The sequence below is a fragment of the Triturus cristatus genome, chromosome 8 (genome assembly GCF_964204655.1).
Source record: "Triturus cristatus chromosome 8, aTriCri1.1, whole genome shotgun sequence".
NCBI classification, from domain to species: domain Eukaryota; kingdom Metazoa; phylum Chordata; class Amphibia; order Caudata; family Salamandridae; genus Triturus; species Triturus cristatus.
The window spans coordinates 174,780,763-174,808,306 of record NC_140591.1 but is presented as its reverse complement, the minus strand read 5'-3'; the positions used below and the strand labels follow the sequence as shown (position 1 = coordinate 174,808,306).

General features: G+C 44.2%; 1 protein-coding gene across 1 annotated transcript in view; it reads right to left on the bottom strand.

The window, feature by feature from the left end:
• ERG (ETS transcription factor ERG) overlaps positions 1-17,628 on the bottom strand; it is a 684,573-nt gene extending 666,945 nt beyond the window's left edge. The window contains exon 1 of the mRNA XM_085621258.1: positions 17,343-17,628. The gene's annotated coding sequence lies outside the window, so the exon portion shown is untranslated. The remainder of the gene's footprint in view (positions 1-17,342) is intronic.
• Positions 17,629-27,544: the final 9,916 nt, after the last annotated feature.

The window sequence follows — 27,544 nt, the reverse complement described above, 5'->3', positions numbered from 1 at the left end:
GCCCTCCTACCCACCCCACGTTCCCCTCTCACCTTGCACAACTACTCATCAAACTGCATGATCGTAAGGCTCACACAGCTCATAGTCAAACCCACCATGTCTCTGACTGTTACTTCCACTCCAGCTAACTAGTCTGCCTTGCTGTAACTTCCCCTACTACACCTTACACCACATAAACCTCTGTTTGCTTGTTTTTTGTGTGAAGGCTCAAGACCCATTATAAATATCTCATGGGATGATACATGCAAGGAATATGTTTTGACTTACAAGTGGTCTCTGTGACCTCAATATGGAAGGTTTTTCAACTTTAAATAGACTCTCGCAGACCCCTTGTCCAACCATGGTTAACCGGTTAAACATGGAAGGTCTGCCAGAGCACCTCTCCAGCCCACTGACATACAACTCTGTGCCAGAGATGGCAGTGCAGAGGTGAGCCAGAAACACTAGCTGGAAGAATAAATCACCAATACATTTTTCATTCATTTATTTATGGTTTCTGGTGTGCTCCATCTGCTGCACGACAATCATTTCAAGGCCTTGGAAGGAGATAAAGAGTAGGGTAAAATAAGCAACTGAGACAGACACAGTGGTATTAAGGGTGAGAAAAAGAGTAGGTGTTGCCTCACATAGATATTTCTCCAGGCACTGTGATGGGTTATTTTCAGTTTCAGTTAGCTGATTTCTTTCGAATTTGAGTTTTGTATTGTAAAGGTTTGCCAGAGGAGGAAGGATTCCAACTTCTTCTGTAGATGTTGTTCTGCTTCATGGTGGTTATCTGGTTAGCTCCGGAGCCACAGGTGAACGGGTCTCTTCCCAGTGAGGGAGTAGCCTTGACGAAGGTATGACTAGAGGCGTCCCTCTTTCCCCGCTTGGACTCATGAGGCCTAACAGGGTCTCTACCATGTTTTTTTTAAATTTGAACAGACCAATTAGGTGCTGTATTACTTCATTTATGTTTATTTTGTTAATTCAAAGTCATTGTGTCAATCGAGGAGTGGGAGCATTCCACCTTTTCGGGCCTGAAGAAAAGCCTTGGGATAGGGCTTGAAACTAGTAGACCAGGGAAACGGTGAGTCATATACCTTAAGCATTTCCCGACATACCCATATTTTAACCATATCACTAGAGGGGTGAATAAACTGTTTTTATCCCACTCGTTAGTTATTTTTAATCTCCTTTTTTTGTATGTAAGTAAACCCACTCCAATATCCAATCAGTCAACATAGGTCTATAGGAACATCTTGCAATTAGTGCTCCCACGTCTTCGTTGGTAGCAGCACGCCCCTTTCCATAGAAGGTTAGGGAGGAACCCTATGATGAAGCATGCCACCATGGGGTAACATGGGTGGGTGAGTGTTATTTAAAAAATAAGGGTTTATTCCTACCTACAATGAGGTTAAAGTTCTCTTTTTCTTCGTTCTGCTCTCCGATGAGGGACTCCTTTTTTGGTTATTTGGTTCCATGCCCCTGGGCAAAGCCACCTCAAGGTCTTACCAAGGCACAATTTTAATTTGAAATTGCTGGTATGATTTCTCTTCAGTTCTGACACCAGTTTGTGGTTGAGTCTGTAGTAGTGAGAAGAAAAATTGAGAGAACGGTCGCACTCCTTTTTAAATAGTAAGCAATTGAAACCACGATTTATGCTGTATGGGTGCTATGGAGTATCACCTCCTGATCGTGAGGTGTGTTGCTTAAATACAATGTTAGGTCCTTCACCACTGGAAGGACGAACTCGTGTTAGCACTCCTGTGCGAAAAGAATCGCTTCAAAAAGTCAACATTCCATTAAACGTATTTCACTTGAATTGAACTGAATTAAACAAATAGATGGAAATTTCACTATCGGAATATGAAGTTCAAATAAACCCAAGTGAAATACGTTTAAAGGAATGTTGACTTTTTGAAGCAATTCTTTTTGCACAGGAGTGCTAACACGAGTTTGTCCTTCCAGTGGTGAAGGACCTCACATTGAGTCTGTAGTAGGACATATGACCAAGATGCTTTTATGCAATACAATAGGATTTGTGAAGTGCTGCTTATCACGAGTGGGTATTGATCGGAGTTGCAGAGGGAGTTCCTTCGAATGTTTGACAGCCATGTGGGAGAAGACGCATCCACCGCTCCTGATTTTTTGGATGTGGGGGTATGAACAGGTTGAGGGTCGTAGGCATAGTTGTCTGAAAGGGTTGATGGAAATTAACTCTGTGGTTGAGGTAGGCGGGGCCTGAGTTGTAGAAGACTTTGTAGGCGTGGGTGAGTAGATCGAACTGGCACCGTTTGTTTACAGGGAACCAGTGTAGTGCTTTCAGGTGGGGGTCATGTGGGCTCGTGTCAGGAGGTCGAGGATAAGTTTTGCTATTGTATTCTGTATGATCTGGAGTCTGTTCAGAAGTTGTGTGGTGATACCTACGTAGAGGGTGTTGCCATAGTCCAGGCGGACGGTGATGAATGCCTTGGTGACGGTGTGTCTAGCGTCTAGTGTTGTAGGAGAGCCATTTGAAAATTTGCTTCAGTATGCGAAGGTTGTGAAAACATGCAGAGGAGACAGCGTTTATCTGATTTCTCATTGAAAGCTTGCTGTTGAGGATGATGAAAAAGGTTTCCTGTGTGTTGTGTAGGTGTGGGAGGGGGGGCCGAGTTTGGTTGACCACCAAGTGTCATTCCAGGGGGCGGTGGTGCTCCCGAAGATGAGGACCTCCATTTTGTCGGTGTTGAGCTTGAGGCATCTGTTCTGCATCCAGCTGGTGACATTGGTCATAGATATGTGGATGTCAGTCACGGCTTCTAGAAGGTGGCCACCTGTTCCACAATTGGACAATGTGTGAATTGTAAAGCGGATATGTTAATATTTGTCTATTCCAGGTCTAGAACTAAACACCCCAGACAAATATATTATGCAAAGCAATGTTATACAACAGTGATCAATAGTTGACCACATATAAACCATAGATAATTGCTTTCTTTTGGAAAAGTTGGAGTTGTCTTGGAATCATCCTGAGAAGACCAATGTACATATTTTTGCAGTAATTCTGACAATGTTGTTTGAAAATGTGTTACAGACACAACTTTACCTGGAATCTAATCATATTTATGCAAGCAAGCGAGCACATAACTTTATTTTGGTTCATTGAACCATAAAAGTAAAGATACAAATATTAAAACATAATAAGATGCAATCTGTGCTGTCTGATTTCAAAATCAGAACAAATCAAACTAATAAAATGAATTCACAATGATTACAACCTTTGGTGCCTAGGCATGTACCTGCTGTGGCAACCCTGACAAACCTCGGCAAAATGTCCAGTATGATGGACTAGAAAAGGGTCCGTTGTGCCATGTGCAAAGTCTGGGCTAGTAACAAATTATTTTAGCCTTAGGCCAGCATGTTACACTTGAGATGGACAGATCAAAAATACCTATTGGTTCTTCCGGTAGTTTGCCATAAAACACAGTTAAAATATACATTCAAATAGAATTAGTGGGAGCGAAGGTGCCTGCAGTAAGATGTGTTAAAAAATTAAACAAATTTTAAATTTTGCCAACATTTTTATACAATATAAGTTATAACCATATGTATGATCAGTACACTCTGGCCTCCTCTAGTAGTTAAAGTGCTGTACAAATCAGGGAGGGCGTAGAGCATCAACAGTGTCAGGGGTTTGGTTGTTGACTCATCTTTTGCCTAATCCTCCACGCAATTAACAAATATCGCGATACAGCAAAAACCAGGCTTTACCTCACATCTGATTTTAAAATACGAGAGTCCTCTGCAAATGTCCTGACTACTAAGTACTTACAAACAGGGACTAACCACTGTCTCCTTCCATTCAAGGAGCTGGACCAAAGAACAAGACATGCTCTTCTGTTTCCTTATTATACACACAGGAGGGGCATGCCAACCTGGCTGACTCACGAGTCTTGGTTGGTCCATTTGGCGGTAAAGGAGGCAATAGGCAAATGTAGGCTCACTCTGTGCATATTCAGCTGTGTACTCTCCATCTAGATATGCATTTGTTGAATTATTATTTTTTTCCTCCTGTTTTCAAGGGTTTCTCTGTGGGATGGCCGCTGGATTAATAGCTGGGTGCGCTCAGATTAAAAAATAAATATCTAAATATCTACCCAGTAATAAGGAGCCATTTAATGTACATGTGAAAATTGAAAATTGAAAGTAGTATTGATAACTTAAAGCACATTAGTTTATCTGCAAATGAAGATATGACTTTAGATATTTACTGCCACTATCCTACTTTGAGAAGGAATTGCACAACTGTGCTCATGCCAATTTAAATAATATTTTGTCTTGGCATCATGAGTTTAAAACCTGCTGCTGTGCAGAGAACCCTAGCACTCCGAGTGAAATACAAAGGTTAGGCAGATAGGCTGATATTTTTCTCATATGCCCCAGGACTCCCATTTTTATTTTGGGGAAATTGTGGTTGTATTGATCTTAGTGGTATTGGCAGTGGTTTGGTAGTGGTGATGTACTGGTGGCAGAGGTTATTGATAGTGGCATCGGTACAGGTGGTGATGTGCTCTTGGTGGTGGTGTGCAATAGGTAGTGGTGGTGTGGATTTGGTGATGATATCATATTGGTGGTGGTGGTATTTGCAGTGGTAGTATTGGTACTGGTGGCATTGCTGGTGTGTGGTATTGGTGTTGGAGATGTGGTACTGGTGTTGTGGGAGTGGTATTGGTGGTGGTATTGATATTAATGATGGTAGTGGTGCTGGTGGTGGTGTTGGTGGCAGGAATGGTGGTAGTACTGATGATACCGGTGGTACTAATGGTGGTGTTGTATTGGAGGTGGTGTTTCAGTGACGGTGGCACTGGTGGTATTGTCACATTGGTGGAGGAATTTCAGGTGGTGGTGATAAAGGTGGCTATGGTAGTAGGGGTATTTTCATTGCTGGCATTGGTGGTGGTGGTGGTATTGGTGGTGATGCTGGTGATGCTGGTGGTAGTAGTGGTGAGGGTATTGGCATTGGTGGCATTTGTATTTGTTGTATCAGTGGTAGTGGTTTCGGCAGTTGTGGTATTGACTGTAGGGTTGTTGGTGGAATCAATGATACTGAATGTAAGACTTAAAGGAATCAATGTGAAGAAAACGTGATGGTTTGAGTGTACTTTTTAGATGTAAAATTCTCTCTCCTGCATTTGCAAGCACTCTAAGGAAGGCGGAATGATACACCAAACACTACCAGCATGAAGTAAAGAGAAATACTCCTCTGAATGGAATACTGCCCTAGTTGGAGCCGAAGCCCACTCAATGATATCTTAAAGATTCGGTGACATAAATTCTAGCTAACAGCTAAAGTTCTCAAAGCCAGAGTTAAAAATAAAATCTATCTCATCCCAAGCTCGTCTTATGTAAAAAACTATTTTTTTTAATTTTAAAAGCCTGCTCCTGTGCCCATGGACACGGTACTACATGTATAGGTACCCCGGAAGGAAACGCCAATGCTTTCCAGCTGACGTTTCAGCAATCATGTGAGCTCTAGAGAAATACCGACATACATTGGATGCATAGAAGCTCATGACAAAAAGTAGCATTTTCTTATTTAAACCTTCATTTCATACTTTCTGGATCATTGGGGCGAATCTTATTCAAATTACAAGCCCGGGGGTGATTTACACTGATAGTCATGAATATGACATCAATTTTTAAAAATCATGTTTCTGAAACCTAATTTTATGAGAAGTTTCATAATTCTACCTAAAAATCTCGACAGCCTGTTGAATGCCTCGGCTACATTTGCCACTGATTTTTAATATTAAATAGTTTAAGTACATGAGCGAATCGTTTTGCGAACTTAGGCATATGATCAAAACTTCATGCGTGGCTCAATAAGGCAGTGCTTAGTTTGTAAAAAAATGTAGTGTAAGGGCCCAACGTATTTTTCAGGAGACCGCCGTGGTTAGTAGTACCCGCTGTCCCTGCCAGCACAGCCAAATATAACCATCACACAAGACAAAGGTGACATTTTGACTATTCCAGGTTACCTAACGTAGTAAATATTGCCATGACCCAGTGGAGTTATGTTTTTCAAATATAAATAGAGCACCACTGTGTGGTTGACTGTCATAGATAAGTGGTGGTGGTTATAAATAAGCACCAGTATTAAGCACGTGCAAACACCGGCCCATATTAAGCACTACAGTAAGAGCCATTCACATCACCAAGGAGCTGAGGACACATTGTACTTCCAGCGAGCAGTCAACCCTTCCTGGCTCCAAACCCAGCATTGGGGCCCTATCATTGGCTGGCCTCACATCAGGGAATGTCTTCAAAACGCGGGATACCTTGGACTAAAGCAACAGCAGGGTCCCCTCGAAAGACAGACATGAGATGTTGGGAGTCTGGAAGTTTTTTCAAACATAGTAAAAGTGGCAGCAAATGTGTGTAGGGACAGCCTTATAATGCTTCGTTTAAAGCTCGAAACGTAATAAAAAACAATGACATCTCAATATAGGCTTCGGTTCCAAATTAGAACAAGCTGGAAAACACGCCAGAAAAGGCTTATCTGTATTAACTTTAATGGGTGTTGATTTTCAAGTAATTCTTAATTTTCAAATAGGTTTCGGGGAATAACAGTATTTCCACTGATATTTTTGCATAACTAACCCAGCAGCAAAGGGCTGTGTGTAATACCAGAGGTCTCTGTGGAATTTAAAGGGAGCTGCCTGGTTTTATCGGTACTCTGTATGACTCTTATTTTGTAGGGATGCTTAAGCATCCTCAGGGTTACCATAGTGCTTTGTGGTGCAGGATGATGTGGGCTACCATCAGCTTTAAGGTTACAGGCATCATGAAGCACCTTTTCAAGACATTCAAAATGGCAAGCCAGGAAGAGGAGACTTTATTGACCTGAGATGCGAAAGATAGAGGGCTATCAAAAAGTACAACTCGGGAGCGCATCTAGTTCCTCTGGCCACCAAGCATTGGACCAACAGGTCACACCCTGCCAAACAGTAAAACCTATGTCTTCTCGCAGCGACTGCAGCTGCGGCCCATGTAAGTAAGAGTGGTGGGGCCGGGTGGGGGGGGGGGGGTGTATTTCGACAATAACCAGGGAAAATTAATTTATTTCATTTTCCCTCATCATCATCCGTAGAAAATAAATCCCCACCGCCCTTACCTGCACGGGCCGCGGCTGACGACTGAATGAGCATTGACGGAGATGGTAACAGTAATCTGTGTGTCGTCCGAATAAGAAAGAACCGAAAGCCCAAAAGATCGAATAGGCTAGCCAGCGGAGAGGTATTTAGATTCAACTGAGAGGGACTCGTGGAAGAGCCTTGAGGAACACTACATGGAGCCAGGTAGGCAAGCTTAAAGATAGCAACCAATGTTTACATTCCACCGTAACAGTTTCAACTTACAGGACTGAAAGGTGAAGTTGGCAGAACTGGCTGTAGGTGCAACTGTCGATTGCACTGGTCCAATGTGGCTCCCAGCATGACAGATAACATCAGTCAAAATGGAAACAAGCGATGGACACTCGGTCGGACAACCCGAATCCAGGCCAGCGACATAAATAAAGGCGTCCCTCAGGTAAGGATATGTTATCCGTACAGTAGGGGGCAGTGTGCATTATCAGAGAAAAATAGCTGCAAGCTCAAACAATTACAGTTACAACGAGAGGAGAGGAGTGAATAACATTAACTCATGCATTAGCCCATACCCCCTACACCAGCCCCCACAAACTAGCAACACCGTTCTGATAGGTATCAGAATAAATGTTTGGTGTCCATCTCTACCCGTCCGTCCGCGAGGACGAAGTGGCCAAGAAAGTCACTAACACAGAGAACACACTGTCAAATGCAGCATAGAGGTCCAAAAAGATCAAAGCTGGAGGGTCACCAATGTCCAGCACCCCTCTAATGTTATCGGCAACAGCCACTTGTGCCGACTTCGAACTGTGGCCACTTCTGAAACTGATTGGGACAATGAAGCAATATTGACAGTATCCTCAGTGAAACAGTCAAGTATCCCAAGTTTGTTGAGGCAACCAGATGCTCATCATCAGACCAGCGTAGCACACCACAGACGCCTTCCCTGACTTAGAACTGTGTGAGGCAGCTTCTGTTGAAGACATCCATAGCAACATTTTCAAGTGAGCCTGCCGTGCTAGAAGCGTGTCAACTTGTATAATGAACCGAGAGATATTCTTGCTTCTTTCAGCCATCCTTCTCCTCAAGAACTTCCTTTTTAGGTCTGGATAGACAGTGCAGCAGTTTGCACGACCAATTGTTTTCAGTTCTTTAAAATATACATAGAGTGGACCTTGGCCCCTCCCCAGGGAGTAATTCTTTCTCTCACCCGGTGTTATTGGTTTTTTTTGGTGCATACTTCCACAGTCCATGGTGTGCTGCATTCTAATGCATGAAGGACTATTTTACATCCCAAAAGTCCACTGAATTTTCACCCATTATAATCTTCAACTCACAAAGGCAGTGTTTGCTTTGCTTTCCATTTTAGCAGTGTCTGATAACATTTTAATCGAGGGTCAATATGCAGGCCAGACCTATTGGTTTTGTCAATGCTTGTTACAGGTTCCAGGTTTTGAAAATAGGACTCTTAGCAGAGACACTCCATAGGTCACATAAGAGGAAGCTTTGCATCCTATGCCTTTTCTTTCAGCCATAATGAGGGTCCTTTAGATTTCTGATTAAAAGTCGAAAGAAAAATGAAGTGATCTGCAGCATTCAACGTGTGGAATTCTAGTGTCCAGCGACAAGTGAGCTTAGACTCCGATGAAAACCTGATTGCAATAACTGTCTTGACACACAGCCAATAAGTATCTCAAAATACTTTATAACAGGCTTTCACAATTTCAATAGACACACAAATTAAGGGTGGTTTGTCTTTTCCAATAGCTTATTTTAACAAATGCTAATGGCCAGACAGTATGCATTAAAGCATTGTCTTCCATTAACCCTCTTTAGAGTGTTCTAGGACTTTTGCATCCATTGCCCCGGCAGTAAAATGGCCCAACATCTGGAGGGAGCTAAGAGTGTTGCTTTTGGTACTCATGCAGTAAGGTGGTCCAACATGTATCTATCAATCTACAATTTCTTGGGTGGATTTTATCTCCTTTCTTAAGAACAGGGATAAGAGCTATGTTTTGCTAGAGGAATATGCTAGAGATAATAGGGGAGCCCACACATGCATAAAATTATACAAGATATTCAGGAGACCATCAGAACTAAACACACTTTTAGGTTTCAGATACTTTAAGAAAGTCTCAAGGGAATTCATACTAAGCCCAAGCTATGCAATGTAAGGGGTAACCTCTAGGTACACATTCTCTCTCTTTCCTTCTCTCACTCTTTCTCTCTCTCTCTCTCTCTGATTCTCTCTCCTCTCTCTCTCTCCCCTCTCTGTGCTAATACCTCTAGTGAGCCACCACCCTAATAAGTTGTGTTAGTATGTGCTACTTTCTACTGCTTTACATGCTTTCATTTTTCATGTTGTAAAAAAACATCATGGGGCCTATTCACAAAGACATTTTGGGGTATACAGTGTAATACTATGTAGTACTGTTTTAAGTACTCATACATACCTTCGTGAATTGCCCCAAAATATCTACAATTGTAATACAATTGGAATAGTCTGTAAATATTCATATACAATCAGAACTAATAGAAAGAGCTGTGTCATCTTTGCACTTTTACTAATAGTGAATGCAGGACTGATTCACAAAGGCCTATAGGAGTGTGTAAATGAGAACACCTGTAATACTGCTTTCAGTACTCATAAATGTTTTTGTGGATTGGCCCCATCGTCTAAAACCAGGGGATATAAAATAAAAAAGAATTCTAAGATGTCTTATGAATTCCAGGTCAACTCTGCACTTGGGGGTCTTTTATCAACTCAGCTATGAACAAATGTTTCTAGCATTGCTGCTAAACATGGCACTTTCAATACCATGTGCTCTACTTTATTCTAAACACAACACTTACAATACCATAAATGTATATTTATAATCCTGTATACCAGGGGCATTATCCCTGATTGATTAAGAGATTTCTCGGATCCTTACGGTGCCTCCTGATCAGCCAAAGCACCGATGTACGTTCTAACATAGTCAAAAGACAGCGGGGTGCTCTATAGGGTCTCAGCATAAAGTCAATGAGTGATAGGAGAGGTAGCTGCTATGTGCACAGGTAATACAATGTGATGTCGTTTTCTTTAAAGAGATGAGTCTTCAACTCTTTCCTAAATCGGATCAGCGCTGGGGCAGTCATGAAAGACACAGGGATTTATTTCACATCCTAGGTGCATAGATGGGAAAGCCTGCTGCTGTGTTGTTTTTTCTTTTTTATATTTCTTGTTTTACAATCTGATAGTGCGGGTGCACCTAGAGCCTCCGCAGATGGTAAGTTTGTCTGCAAGGTAGGCAGAGTGCTGGCCATGATGGTTTTGTAAATTATGAAGCTGGTTTTGAAGATGATGTGGGACAGCAATGGGAGCAAATCGAATTTCATCAGAATGAGGGTGATGTGGTCATATTTCATCAGGCCCTGGATTAGACGTACTGTGGCATATAGAATACCCTTAGGGGTTGTAGAAGTGCAGCCTGGGAGGCCAGGGAACAAGGAGTTACCAGCATCCAGATGCAAGAGCATGCTAGATGTCTGAAGCAGAGTAGACTTTCAAGTAGAGCTGTGTATCATTGGTGCATTGGTGAATCTTGATGCTATTATCTGTCCGTAGAGCACCTAGCGGCTCTATGTAGAGGCTGAAGATGACAGGGGACAGAATGGAACCCTGGGGACTCCGCTGGTAGTGGGGATCTTTTGGGTCCTTCAGATGCCCATGTGAACAAACTGGTGTTGGTTGGAAAGGTAGAAGATAACCAGAGAAGGGCATTGCAGGTGAATTCCATGCAGGTGTCCAGGGTGGGCATGAGGGTAGGATGGCTGACCGTGTTGAATGCAGCAGAGAATTCCAGCAATATCAGGAGGAAGGGGTCATCTTCATCTGTGATCAAGAGGGCATTGTCTATGATGTATAAGGTTGCGGTCTCCATTCCACAGTAAGACCTGAAGCTAGATTGGCATTGTGCACTTATTTTAACCCCTTGCCTGCTCATGACGGAACCACTCCGTCATGAGCCACGGGCGCCGTGTGCTCATGACGGAGTGGTTCCGTCATGCTGCGGCCGTTGGCGGCCGCTCCGCCCACGCGGCACTGATTCCCCACCTGTGCGAGCGAACAATGCAAGTGGGCGGAGTCGTGATGGAACCACTCCGTCATGACCACAGCGCGCCCGTGGCTCATGACGGAGTGGTTCCGTCACGAGCATGGCGGCGCCGCAAACACCCCAAACCTCCCCCAGCGCCGCGGCAAAATTCGTGCAGCGGCGAAGGGGTTAAAATGATGTCCCTGTATACAAAGTGTACAACCACAACACTCCTCCTTCTCTATGAAGTCAGGACACTCCTGATCACACACATGCGTGAGCTTGCAAGACTCTAGCTTTTAACTTAGTTATAACAGTGTTATACTTGGCGCTAGGAACTGTACCAGAAATGATCTCTCCTGGGATAGACTCCTGAACAGGCCAAGAAAGGCATTTACTATGGCTTCAGTGTGTGCCTTCCACTGCCAATCAGCAGTGCCAGGGTAGTGAGAGTGTTTCTGACAGCAGAGCTGGCTGTGGGTCGGCCATCAAAAACACAGAGCTCCACTGGCCTCTGTATGAGGTGGGGGGATGGGGCATCCATCTATTTTTCTCAGATGCCCCCATACCACCCAGGTCTAAATAGGCCCTTATATTTCAGAATCATACAATGATGCATTATTGAAAAATACATGTATGAGTATAATTTGCTACTGGCTATCATATGGGTAACTGTTTTTAATTGTCTTAAAATGCCATCAATGTATTAGAGTGGGAACAAAAGCCTGTGAATCTAAAGACAGAGTGGGGTGTTTATGGCACTAGAATATAATTAAATTGCAGTGTTGGACCACGACACACTTGTCCTATTATTGACTTTTTAATATTACATGTAAAAATATAGAGGTTTCCCTTTTTGGAAATTCATATTTTGCAGATATTATGTCATGCATTTGACTTATTTATAATAATCTTGATGTGGATCATGGGGTTCCAACCTCTGCCATTCATGCAATACCAATAGACAAATGTGAGCTACATAACCATGTATGGCCAGTAACACTCCATGATAGTGTAGTAATGCCCTACTGAGGCTATAGGATAAACCATGAGACCTGCGATAAGAAGCAATGTTCGACCAGTAACAGTTTATGATAGTGCAGTAATGCCCTACATAGGCTATAGAATACAGCATGAGACCTGCGATAAGAAGCAATGTTCGACCAGTAACAGTTTATGATAGTGCAGTAATGCCCTACATAGGCTATAGAATACAGCATGAGACCTGCGATAAGAAGCAATGTACGACCAGTAACAGTTTATGATAGTCTAGTAATGCCATACTGAGGCTATAGGATAAACCGAGACCTGCGATAAGAAGCAATGTACGACCAGTAACAGTTTATGATAGTCTAGTAATGCCCTACTGAGGCTATAGGATAAACCATGAGACCTGCGATAAGAAGCAATGTACGACCAGTAACAGTTTATGATAGTGTAGTAATGCCCTACTGAGGCTATAGGATAAACCATGAGACCTGCGATAAGAAGCAATGTTCGACCAGTAACAGTGCATGATAGTGTAGTAATGCCCTACTGATGCTATAGGATAAACCATGAGACCGGCGATAAGAAGCAATGTTCGACCAGTAACAGTGCATGATAGTGTAGTAATGCCCTACTGATGCTATAGGATAAACCATGAGACCGGCGATAAGAAGCAATGTATGACCAGTAACAATTTATGATAGTGCAGAAATGCCATACGGAGGCTATAGGATAAACCGAGACCTGCGATAAGAAGCAATGTACGACCAGTAACAGTTTATGATAGTGTAGTAATGCCCTACTGCGGCTATAGGATAAACCATGAGACCTGCGATAAGAAGCAATGTACGACCAGTAACAGTTTATGGTAGTGCAGTAATGCCCTACTGAGGCTATAGGATAAACCATGAGACCTGCGATAAGAAGCAATGTACGACCAGTAACAGCTGATGATAGTCTAGCAATGCCCTACTGAGGCTATAGGATAAACCATGAGACTTGCGATAAGAAGCAATGTATCACCAGTAACAGTGCATGATAATCTAGTAATGCCCTGGAGAGTCTGTGGGATAAATCATGAGACTTATGATAAGAAGTAATGTTCTTCCCGTTCAACACAATGTAGGAAATTATTGTCTCAGAATTTCTGAAGCACTGCTTAGTTATAGATCACAAAAGATAGCAACTAATTTACAAGATGGATGGATGGATGAATGGGTGGATGGGAGGGTGGGAGGATAGCTGGATGGATGGATGGATGGATGGATGGATGGATGGATGGATGGGAGGGTGGGCGGGTGGGTGGATGGATGGGTGGGAGGGTGGATGGATGAATGGATGGATGGCTGGATGGATGGGTGGGTGGGTGGATGATTGCTCTTACTCTGTTAGTTAACAACATGGGAGTGTTTCTCCTAAAAGTCTCTCACAGCCAACAGTGATGGGTACATTTGAGTATGTATATATTCCCTCAAACAAGGATACATTCGTTTTTTATATAAGCAAAATTACAGAGGCTAAATAACAGCTAAACATATGCATGGTTCAATGATATCACTGGATGTAGATGATTGTTGGAAGGATGGATTGGTGGGTGGGTGGGAGGTCTGGGTGGATGGATCGGTAGGTGGGTGGGAGGGTGGGTGGATGGATAGATGGATGGGTGGGTGGGTGGATGGGTTTTAGGAGGGTGGATGGATGTGTTTGGATGGCTGGATGGATGGCTGGATGGATGGCTGGATGGATGGGGATTGGCAGGATAAATGAATGGATTGATGATTGCTCTTACTCTGTTAGTTAACAACATGGGAGTGTTTCTTCTAACAGTCTCTCACAGCCAACAGTGATGGGTACATTTGAGTATGTATTTATTCTCTCAAACAGGGATACATTTTTTTTTATATAAGCAAAATTACAGAGGCTAAATAACAGCTAAACATATGCATGGTTCAATGATATCACTGGATGTAGATGCGTGCGACGAAAATGTAATAAAACCATACTGTGGATGTATTTATTCTACATGCAAAGGTGAACATTTAGTTCTTTACTGTTCGTTTAAGTGATGTGACCCTTGTTACTGCTCGAAGAATAACGGTCCCAAAACCTCGTTGTAACTATAATATTTTTCCATAAATCACGAAAATGACACAGCAAAGCGTAAACATACTGAAAACATCTCTAAGCATTGTGCACCCCATGGCTGTAATTTATTGAATGGGCCATCACTCCAAAAGAGGTGAATAACTCAACACTTCACCTTCAACTGCTCCAAGGGGCCCATGTTATCAGAACACTGACAACAAGAGGAGATCGAAGCCCTTGAGTTCTATCCTGAAATGTACTTCAAGTAGGAAAATGTTTTTAGTAAGACTGCGGCTTCTGACTTTACATTGTGGAGTGTGTTTTCTATATTCTTTTCACTCCAGGTCACCAAATCATACAGCACAGTCCCAGCTTGCTGTTTTTGTCAATGAATGCTGAAGGCTCCTATGAATTACTTTCCATAATTCGTGAATATGACATCAGTCCTCTGTACTATATAGTGCAGTCCGATTCTCTTCCCTCCATCGCCTTAACCTTGATGGTGCATTCAGACGGATGCCACCCCAGCCCCCGTCCTGGGCTCCACCATAGCCTTCCAGTTAACCAGAGCCCCCCGTGTGAAAGGTAAGCGGGGCCTGAATGTTCCATCTGCACTCATGGCCCCTTGTTAGTGGAGCCCTGCAGACAGCAGCTTCAAAACTCTAAACTGTTTGTTAAAAACCCATTTTCTGAGCAACATATTTTGTTTTTAAAGCATGCCGCTAATCAGTACAGTATAATATTTAACTAGTTACTTAAAAGCGTCTTCTTTTAGAAATAAAACACTTTTTTATGCAAACTGCTTACAATTAAAATAATGGCTCGATGGAATGTTTAGACCGTGTGTGTAAGTGCGTGTATGTGATTGTGTGAATGCATGCACCAACACACACAAAATACCTTATATACAAATATATGGTTATGTTGATATTGCATTGTGTGTGTATATGCAAAAGTATATATATATATATATATATATATATATACACACACACACATATATATGTATGTCTATATATACACACTGTATATGTACTTGTGGATAATGGAATGTTGTGAACACTTGCATGTTATGTGCTAGACTGTATCAGAGATGTAGTTTCCCATGGAGCAGCAGGTGCAGTGGCACTGGGGCCCAGAAGGCTGGGGGGGGCATGTCCATTTCCTTGCTTGCACTGGGGCCCATGGCACCCTTGCTACGCCACTGCTGCATGTACAGTATGCTCAGAACACGCTCCTCTGTCTTTAGACTGCTGTGACCGTCTCTCAAAATGCACTTGCTGGAAATTTAGAAAAAGTGCTCACCTGATCCATGCATAACTATAGCTGTCTATTGTGACACTATATTTGCCACGCATTTGACCGATAGGTATTGCAGCAAATTATTCAAAGACATTACTGAAACATTACTTAAAGACAAGGCAAACAGCTGGCGCGTGATGTAAAGTTGGCACTGCCCAGTCCAACTCGGGTAGTTTAACAGTATAAATGTGAATTCACCGTTAACTCCATGGATATGAAGCTGTCCTGTCACAACCACAGTATGCCTGAAAACGAGTAATAAGCAACGATGAGAGAATTAGCATTAACTACCTACTCGCCTCCTTCAGAATCGGAATACACTCAGTCACTTGATGCCCAACCTACAACTAGGGGTGTGCGAAATATCCCAAAACTGCAAAAAAAGCAAATTTGTAAATTCGTGTTTAATTGTTCCTGTTCGTTCGCTGTAATTGTTTTTGCCATTCAGTGTTCGCTCTCGAATTTTACCTAAAATGCAGTATTACGCGATGCAGCATAATGGCGGAAGTTTGCGAGGCAAGTGCGACGCGAAAATCACGAAATTACGCGGGTTGCTCTAGAGTAATTTACGTTGCGCTCACGTCTACCTACAAGACAACAAAGTTCTATCCAGGGTGGTCTGGCACAGGTGCCCCCATTTGAACATTTCAGCGAGGTAAACTAGGCAGGGGCATAAACTGGCTGCCCACACCAGGAAATCTGCTAGCTTTATGAATGAAAACTGAGCTAGAAAAAGGGTCAGCCCTCACAATGAGGGTCCAATAAGTACTTTGTAAAGTCTGGCTTTAGTCAGATAGAAGTTGTACAGGCGATGGCACTCTTACATTGTATGGCGCTATCACACCTGAGAGCACATAAACTGTACACACAAAGAAAGCACAAAAACACACAGAAATGTCATCGCGTAAATGCAGCTCGCCAAGCCTACTGTAGGCCCGTGTGCTCACAGCAGACAGTGCCTACTGCCCCGAGCTCCCCTGGACCGGCTTCTACCGAGCGGGACATGGGTGGACCCCTCCACACAACAGAGACACTGGGGGCTCCTTTTACTCCCCCAAGGAAAACAAGTCTCTATTGTACAAGTGACGGATGCACACTCCATCTCCCAGCAGGACCGATCACCGCCTACCCATCCCAACCCAGTCCTCGGTACCTCTCCCTGCGCTCTTGGTACGTCACGGGTCCCCAGAGGCTGCATTTTCTCCGTGCGCACTTTGTCCCTCCGAAAGCGGACCACAGAAAAGTGGAGTGTTTACCCATCACAGAGCACTGGGGCACACCTCGGATAGAAGACCGCCTTAGAACCACTCACTCCCCATCAGGCAACTGCAGGAAGTAAACAAAGCGTTGCGCGCACTCCTTTCAAACTAAAGCGCTCGCCTGGATAACAGAGGGGTGGAAACCAGGTTCGAGGCTGCTTCCGAGCTGCTCCGTTACTGTGCCTCCTCCGAGGCAGCAAAATCTGCCTTGCTCATCAGCATTCATCACTTTCCCCACAGCATCCCGGAACTAGCGCACTGAAGGCCAACAGAGCCCACGCTTAACCGCCTCTCCAGGTTGCTCGCGAATGCGCAAGTTCCTCTGTACCACCAGGTGCCTCAAAGTCAAGTTCTTCCCATCGTGAGGGGCGCTCCGGTTCCCCTTCTCCCTTCCCGCATGATCACCTCCCCAGAGAGCATCGTTTTCCCTTTTTTGGGGGGCAGGGGGCCAGGCTAGTCTCCCCATCCCCTTAAAGGTCTGCCCTGTAGATGAGTGGTCGATAGAAGATTCCATGACTTACCAGCCGCGGGCGGAGAAGAGGTCCCGTTGGTAGAAGTTTCTTTCCGCTGAAAAGTTCGCTCTGCTCGTGTCTCACCAGTGCCCGGTCTTTCTGGGGTCCGAGTCTAGGGCGCACGGGGGCTCGAGGTGGCGCGGGGGAGGGTCATAAGGTGCCAGGACCTACGGACTGTAGGGGACAGGAGCTCCAGGGATGGACGGGGAGGCTGCGAGGGGAGGGGGACAGTGGGTGGATGTAGGAGGCGGAGGCGGCTGGAGCGCTCTGGCCACTGCAGCCCGTCTGCGAGAGTAATATCAGGGTGTGCGGCGGAGAGGGAAGGAGCCAGCGAGAGGGGCGGAGGGAGGATGAAGGTAGTGTGCGTAGAATGTGAGTGACGGTGCGTGGGGATGCACTGAGTCACTGCGCTGGCAGTGGACTCCACACGAGGCTCCTTGGACTCAATGAATCTCGTGTTTTTTTTTTCTTTCTCCAGTCATGGGTCAGTGAAAGTAACTGTATACAACCCGGGCTCCAGCTTTTACTACACGAGGATCCGCCTCTGTGTCAGCCCAGTGTGTGCGTAAAGAGAGGGAGAAAGGGTTGGGAAAGAAGGATGGGAGTGAAGGGGCTTCAGAGACACGTGAAAGGAAGAGAGAGAGGAAGAAAGAAAGAAACAAACAAACACAGAAAGAAAGAGAAACAAACAAAGAAAAAGAAACAAACAAAGAACGAAAGAAATAGAGAGAGAAAGGGGTGGGGAAGAAAGATGGGAATGAAGGGGCTTTAGGGACATGAGAAGGAAAGAAAGAAGGAAGCAAGAAAGAGAACGAAACAAAGAAAGACAGAGAAAAACAAAGAGAGAAAAAGAAAGAAAGAAAAATGCTTTCAGAATAATAAAAGCAAGAGCAAATAAGGATGGGAAAGCAGAAGACAGAGGAGTGAAGGAATGTGGGAAGCATTTTCAAGAAATGCGGGAGAAAAGAAAAAGAAAAAATGGTAGGAATAAAACAAAACAAGCATTTGCAATGCAATAGGTTTCGCATTTACGCAACTTTGAGCTATTGGCATTGTAAAGGACAATGCCTTTTATTTACGTTTTGGTTTTTCAAACATAAATAAAAGCCATTGGGCCATATGTAGGAAGCCTAATACCGGTCGGTAACGGCCGATTTTCGGTAAATATACCGTTACCGACCGGTATTTAGGCTTTTGCTATGTAGGGGGATCATTTCATGATTCGGTAATTTACCGAATCGGTAAAATTACCGAATCGGTAATTTTACCGATTCGGTAAATACCGAATCATGAAATGAGATGTAGGGGGAGTGTGTGGGTGTTGTGTGGATTCGTTATTTACCACCAACTAAAAGTTGGTGGTAAATGACGAATAGGTGTGAAAAAGCATTTTTGTGCTCTTTGCAGTGTGCAGTGTGGCAGACATACATGCCCTTAGGGCATGTATGTGCGCCACATGTGCACACATGGACGAAACAGGGGTGCAACAGGGTGTCAATGTGACACCCTGCCACCCATGATGATGCCTCCCCCATTACCGAATCGGTATTTACCGATTCGGTAATGGCAACTGGCTTCCCATTCATTTCTATGGGCCTCCAGGCGAGTAGGAATGAATAGGAAGCCAGTTGCCATTACCGAATCAGTAAATACCGATTCTAAAATACCGACACTTACCGATTCAGTATTTTTCTACCTACATTACATTTACCGATTCATAAATACCGAATCGGTAAAATTCGGTATTTAAGAATCGGTAAATGTAATTTACCTACATATGGCCCTAAGTCATTTACACTGCCAATAGCTTAAACTCGCTTAAATGCGAGACCTATTGCATTGCAAATACTTGTTTCCTATTTATTTACATGCTGTAAGCGGCCGCCTGCCATTTCCTTTCGTTTTCATTACTTTTGTTACAATCTCAGCACCGACGCAGGTGCCACAATGGCATCAAAAGTAAAGAAATAGAAAAGCACTTTTTTTCTAGTTCTTACTTTTGATGCAATTGTGGCACCCGCGCCGGCGCCGAGATTGTAACAAAAGTAATGAAAACGAAAGGAAATGGCGGGCAGCTGCGAGCGAAAACATTACTTAAAAGCTGCGATCTCGTAATGGTGGTAGGGCGGGTAAACGCGGCAGAAAGCAGACATGGCTTGCTGAATGTAGCAAAGCACGTTATGCCTGCAAGTAACAAGCTCAATAAAGAAAAGAGTGATTACAGACTAAAATAAAGCATCCCATGTAACAACCGAAAAAAGGGGCTAGTCGCCATGGGAGGGTACTAACGAAGACAAGGCTGTACTGAGGAGGGACTAACAAGCCTATTAACCAATCAAAAGCCTGCATTAACGAAGGACAAAGACACAAGCCAATAACAAACATGGGCAGAGAGTGGGTGGGGCTTCTACACCGTGCTCCCCCACAACAAGTCTCGCAGAGCAGCGCATGCGCACTGACACTAGGCTCGACCTAATAAGCAGGTGCTGAGACAGGTCCCTATCGAGCTCTCCGTTTTTGCCCTCAGTTTAAAAATAATAAATCTTAACCCTGCAGCAGTACCACCCTTCACTGCCTTTGATGTAACTTCAAAGAGACTCGTTATATGTCTTTCACAGTATCATCATTTCAGAATGGAAACATTTTCAATATTATATACAACAAAGCCATAGTTGTTGCTTATTTATCTTATACAACTAATACCCATTGACAAAGCCAATAGTCCTGGCTTGTTGCAGGTGTAATGTTACTTGTATTATATGTCTGGATGCAATGACAGAAGCAGCAAAATACCAGTGGGGTGGCACGTCATGCTAAGCTCAGATTTTTAGCTTAGGTGTCTTTAAGCCACGCCCTTAATTATGTTGACCACGCCCCTTTGAGAGATCCCCCACCCAGTTTTTCATCCCACTTAAAGCCCTGTCAACAGGGAAATGTCATATAAGCAAACTGAGAACTTGACAACCATGTTATTTTATAAATCATGTTATCTTGTGCTTTAGGTCAGTTATATTAACCGCAATGCCTTTGGACTATTACTCCCAGAATACACTGGATTGTAACATGGCGTCCTTGGTGACGAACCGCTCTGGAGCTCCCCCTAGAAATAAATACCCTCCATCCATTCGTCCAAAATAACCACTTTGTAGTTCAGTTAAGAAATATTTGTTGACATAAAATAAACTTTAAAACTAACCCTGTAATATAGTTAAACCCTGGGAGCAGCCCATTCGTCTGAATTTTATGTCCGAAACATGCACGCTCCTTTCTCCTACTGGTTTTCTTTCTCTTGTTATTGGCAACCAGAAGGCTCTCTCTCTTAATCTTGTCAACCTTATGTCGTGCATCCTGGATGTCCTCTTTTGTGTACCCACTGACTCTGAACCTGGGCTCACTGTGCCACTGGATTCAAGCTATCCTGGCTGAAGAGGGGTGAAACCCCGAAACCGGTCTTAGGATGCTTGTTTCCGGTCCAGGGAGGACCTGGCTTGGCAGTTCGGGCTGGACTGTTCCAATGAGGCACATGGTCAAGACTGATTTGCATATGGCCAGGTCTAAACCGGGGTGGTATGGTGAGCAAAAGAATGATGGATTAAACCCAGATCCCTTGACTGGGGGTGAATGTTTTGATTTGCTCTGCATTCCGTCCATCAATTGTGTGTCTTTTGCAATGACAGAAGCAGCAAAATACCAGTGGGGTGGCACGTCATGCTAAGGTCAGATTTTTAGCTTAGGTGTGTTTAAGCCACGCCCTTAATTATGTTGACCACGCCCCTTTGAGACCCCCTCCACCACCCAGTTTTTCATCCCACTTAAAGCCCTGTCAACAGGGAAATGTCACATAAGTAAACTGAGAACTTGACAACCATGTTCTTTTATAAATCATGTTATCTTGTGCTTTAGGTCAGTTATATTAACCGCAATGCCTTTGGACTATTACTCCCAGAATACACTGGATTGTAACATGGCGTCCTTGCTGACGAACCTCTCTGGAGCTCCCCCTAGAAATGAATATCATCCATCCATTCATCCAAAATAACCGCTTTGTAGTTCAGTGCAGAAATATTTGTTGACATAAAATAAACTTTAAAACTAACCCTGTAATAAAGTTAAACCCTGGGAGCAGCTCATTCGTCTGAATTTTATGTCCGAAATATGCACGCTCCTTTCTCCTACTGGTTTTCTTTCTCTTGTTATTGGTAATCAGAAGGCTCTCTCTCTTAATCTTGTCAACCTTATGTCGTGCATCCTTGATGTTCTATTTTGTGTACCCACTGACTCTGAACCTGTCTTCCACACATTTCAGTTCATGATCCAATTGTACCTCATCACTGCAGTTTCTTTTGGTTCTTAAGATCTTTTTCAAATGTGGATCATGTTGTATATGTTGTTTTGCACTACACAAAACCATTTCATTCAAGTACAACACTGACAAAATGTATTCTATTTGAAGTTTTATTAATTGCAACACAAAGTATGTGGTTTATTGTATTAAATGTATTTGTCGGAAAATTTACATTGGAAGTACATTAAGGCATCTTAAGGAAAGAATACGGGAACATGTGAGGGCAATCAGGAACAATAATGAATACTTTCCCAGTGCCACACATTTTAATACAATGCACAAATCGAATGAACTGTTAAATCTTGGTTTTCATTGAATTGATGTGGTACGCCCTGCGTTGCGGGGCAGAGTTAGAATGGCCAGAGTACGACAAATTGAAAGTGAATGGATTATCAAATTTAGGGCAGTAGAACAAGGCCTAAACATTGACAAGAAACTATATGTGTTTCTCTAAATACTGTACACAGGGCTCGAGTCGGGGGTACACGCAGGTACACGGCGTCCCCCCACTCTTTTCACAGGGTGGACACCGTCCCCCTGCCAAGAAGCTGGGCCCCACAGAAATAAGCTGAACGTGTCCCTGTGTAATTTTCAGACACCGGGACACGTTCGGCACGTGACGTCATGAGGTCATTTGCATATTGTCAGTCCCCCCACTTATTTTTATAGAACTTGTGCCCTGACTGTACATATTAATATTGAGTAAATACTGAGATACCAATTACTCAAGTACTATGAGAAATGGGGTACATTGTACACTCTGTACCTAAAAATGCACTATAATCTGCGGCTTGGTGATCACCCCCTCTGGGTATACTAATGCTCATTTTTATATTCTAATATTCACTATTTGTACTAATAATGTAATCATGGATCTATTTATCAGCTTTGAATCATGATTGAATCAGCACATGTAATCATCCAACCATTACAAACACAAATGGCCTCGGTAGAGACCATCATTTATTTGATCGATCTGTGCACTGAGAAAAACAAATGTTGAACGAGACTACCATGGCCACTTTCTATTAATAATGGGTTATAGATCAGTCCGTTCTTTTCAATTTTATTTAACAAATAGAAAACATTACACTTATATAAAGAAATTTTCCGACTTTTCATGGAAGAACATATAATATACGATACACTTCTTCCAAATTGGTCTTGCACATATTGGTACGGCAACCTAACAGACACAATTTGTGTTTTTAGCTTAGTTTCGAATCAGAAAAATATGGCCGCCGTGCAAAGTCTCTTCTCTCTGGACAGCACATAAATTAGTCCAACTTCAACTTTTAAGACGACTTGTTCACTGACAGAGATGACGGGGATTTTGGCAGAGTACACAAGACGTTTGGCACCGTGAGGTTCTAGTCCAAAGTAATTAGACAGTAAAAAATAATGGTCACATTTATTTTTTATCGAGAGTGTTATATTAACGATTGTGAGAATACGAACTGGTACTATATCATTTTCACATTTGCAGCGGACTTATCATGGTCCAGTGACCTACAAACAGATTGATTTTGACTGGATGAGGCAAGAAATTATTTGACCAGAACGTTTTTTACTGGAATACGTTATATACATTTCATATGACAACCAGTGAACCTTCGTTGGGTGGTGAGTGTTGAATGCCCGGGAGGGATTGTCGATCAATAGTTTTTACCTTACCATAGGGACTTAAGTGTCAATACAATGATACTGATTGTCCTTAGACTCCTTTCTTTTCTATGCAGTGATGAGACAGTTTTAACAAGTGGCTTGAGAAAGACTAATTCCTTGCTCACCTACAGCACTTCAGTGACGATTTTTTGTGTGTTATTTTTATCAGGTTAGATTTACTATTTGGAAAGAACCTGTATTTGGATAGTTATACAAGTATAGCTTAAGCACAACTTTGTTCACATTAGAATTGGGTGTATTTTCCTTCGCTGTCGGAAATTCGTTAGTGTAATAATAATAATAATAATAATAATAATAATAATAATAATAATAAACAAATTTATAAAGCTCCCGGTTACACTAGACTAGTGTGTCCCCGCGCTACGGTGCGGCCTAACGGCCCTCTGACAAAAAATTTGATTTACAGCCCCTCAAAGGAAAAAGACAGCAGTGGTCAATCTGCGGTAAAGAGATACATTTTCAGCTCCTTGCGAAAAGCTGCCTCCAACCTAAAAGGCATAAAAACGATCCACCTTCTCCCATTCTCTCCTCCCAAAATCCTGTTTTGGACTCTATTCTGGATGAGGTACGCAGTCTTCAACCTTTCATGTCCGCCACTAATGAAAAGTTACAACAAATAGAAGACCGCTGGATCATCATGGAAGGGAAGGTATCGGAGCTTGAGCATCGTGTGGGAGATCTTCAAGATATGTCTGCAAAAATTCCCCTGTTAAAACGAGATTCACAAACGCAAACTCCATACCGAGGACCTTGAAAACCAAAATCGTAGGAACAACCTTCGCCTTTATGGTCTTCCGGAAAATACTGAAGGATCCGACATGCTATCCTTCCTGAGGAAATTTTTACCGGAGCTCTTAGACCGTCCATCCTCCCCACCGCTCAATATACAACGTGCACATCGTTTGGGCCGTCTTCATCCAAACTCGAATAAGCCACATGGTATCATAATGCTTTTTCTGGAATTTACTAAACTTATGCATGTTCTCAGCCGTTAAACTTAAACAACGTCTCGTTTGGTCAGGACATCATATTTACATTTCACAGGATGTCTCCAATGCTACGAATGCCCGTCGTAAGGAATTTTTGGCTCTTCGTCCTCAAATGAGACATTTGCACATCCAATATGGCATTCTTCATCCCTGTCTTTGAAAGATCACCCACAAAGGATCCTCACGTTCTTTTGAAGACCCTGATCAGCGGAAACTTTTTCTGCATAATATTTCTTCTCGTAATATGGAGACTAATGCTTAGATTTCCCTTTTCCAGTTAACCGTTTACTGTTGTTCTTAAAAACACTTATTTATCTGTTTTCTACTACTTAAAACAGCATTTCCTCTCACAATATGGTTACTAATGTGTTAACTTCTTTGTAGTTCACTGGTTGTTACTGTTCACCTAAGTATACTCCATTTCATACTATGGGGCCGAATCAGATGGCCGGTCGGACAGCTGTCCGTAGCCTTACCGTGCGACCGACACGTACCCGGAGCCTGTCTGTCCTGTCGAGTAAGTATGATGCGTATAACTGCCAAAAACACGACCGACACGTAGGCTGTGAATCAAGCCCCATTCTCCGTCTGAGCCGTAACTCCTAAAGAGGAACCGAGGCGCCCGGAAGCAGTATCCATAGCAGTTTCCGGCATGACAAGTACGATGCGTACTTCCTACGCTCCGGATGGGTCGTCACATACGGCACGTCACAGCATCCGGAAAACAAGCATATCAGCTACGATTCGCGCCACAAATCGATACACGGCTACGAGACGGACCAGCTTGCAGTGGGTACGAGATGGAGCAACAAACAGTGTGTACGACACGAACACATCATGAATCCCATTGCGCAGGTCATACCAGTACTCTACATCTATGACCGGATCAGGGACCGACGCCGACGGCGCAGACGGTAAGTCAGACACCTACAACACAAACAAACGACACGTACACGCAAAATGGCACACACACACAGGGGAGCCACATCCTGGCCACTAACAACAGCCCACCATAGGGGTTGCATGGCCAGCACCACTAACACCCTCACCCATAGGGGGCCTGTTGCCCATCACTACTGCCACCCCCACCCATAGGGACTATGTTGCCCATCACCCCTGCCACCCCCACTCACAGGGGACCTGTTGCCCATCACCCCTGCCACCCCCACTCACAGGGGACCTGTTGCCCATCACCCCTGCTACCCCCCACTCACAGGGCTTATGTTGCCCATCACCCCTGCCACCCCCACCCACAGGGCTTATGTTGCCCATCACCCCTGCCACCCCCACTCACAGGGGACCTGTTGCCAATCACCCCTGCCACCCCCACTCACAGGGGACCTGTTGCCCATCACCCCTGCCACCCACACTCACAGGGCTTATGTTGCCCATCACCCCTGCCACCCCCACTCACAGGGGACCTGTTGCCCATCACCCCTGCCACCCCCACTCACAGGGGACCTGTTGGCTATCACCCCTGCCACCCCCACTCACAGGGGACCTGTTACCCATCACCACAGCCACCCCCACTCACAGGGCTTATGTTGCCCATCACCCCTGCCTCCCCCACTCACAGGGCTTATGTTGCCCATCACCCTGCCACCCCCACTCACAGGGGACCTGTTGCTCATCACCCCTGCCACCCCCACTCACAGGGGACCGGTTGTCCATCACTACTGCCACCCCCACCCATAGGGACTATGTTGCCCATCACCCCTGCCACCCACACCCATAGTGCTTATGTTGCCCATCACCCCTGCCACCCCCACTCACAGGGGACCTGTTGCCCATCACCCCTGCCACCCCCACTCACAGGGGACCTGTTGCCCATCACCCCTGCCACCCACACCCATAGTGCTTATGTTGCCCATCACCCCTGCCACCCCCAGCCATAGGATGGGTGATGAGCAACACATCCAGCATACGTAAACATCAGGTATGTCCACAAAATACATCCCCCATGACATCATGACAACAGTGTGTAGTCTGTGACAAATGCCCACAACAGTGATTATGGCTACGAGCATACAATGTAAATAAAAGCACATGTGTGACTAACACATGAGTGTGACATACACAAGGCAAGCATCACCATAGCACTGTGGCAATGTAAAAAGAACACCCCCTCACTGTGTAGAGCAGAAGTTAAGTGGGGGCTCACAAAATGCAGCAGATGTGGAGAATTGTGGTGATGGGGACCAAACCCCTCTCATCACAGTGACCAAAAGGGAAGAGTCATCATGGTCAAAGCTGCAAATAACAAACAGCATGTATGATCCCTGCTCCCAACACATCAAACACTTCTGGGGCAAACTAGTGGTTGTGTCCCATACACACAGAGATGTGGTGAGGCTAACAGTGCTGTGAAAACATAACACTCTCGGCCATGTGCAGACAAGCACCACACATGGGGGCTGACAATGCACACAGCGTACAATGACACAACAGCAGAAGTGAGCATCACCAAGCATGCACACATCTCGAAAATACCAATCAAAACAACATGTGTAGACTGTAGGTGTTAGCTCACAAACTCACATTCCATGCCAGCAATGGCACCCAACAACCAGGATGAATGTGCACAATGATGTGAAATGACTCACAGGGACAGCATGCAAAATCACAGAAACAGCATCCAGACCAAGGCCCACAACAGCAATACCAATGCACTGGTGCAGATGCACAAACAGGCAAACTCACACTGCACATCGGACACAACATGTGTGTATGTGTGTCACAGTATCCCCAGGCAACTACACAACAAATGAGGGGGACTGAACCACAGTGACACAGATGTGTACACAGTGCCATACAAAAGTAAACCAGCATTGGGACACCCTCAGTGGGCAATCAGGTGTTGGGAGATGAGAGGAAGCACAACAGACACATGTGACACAAGCTCGATTGAACACCAACTAACACAGCAAGAGACTGACACACAACACCACTACCCCAAGGGACCAGACAGTGGGGTGACACAAGCATGCATGACACCTCCACTGTGATGACAAAAGCAGATGTCGTACAAACTGGGAAACCCAGACATGTGTCTTGTGCCACAAACGTACATCACACATACACAAACACAAATCACTCAGCATGGCCCCTCCTCCATGGACAAACGGGAGCTAGGGGACCATCCATGCAAACATTCACATCAGTCCACCCTCAACACCACACACCTGAACTGC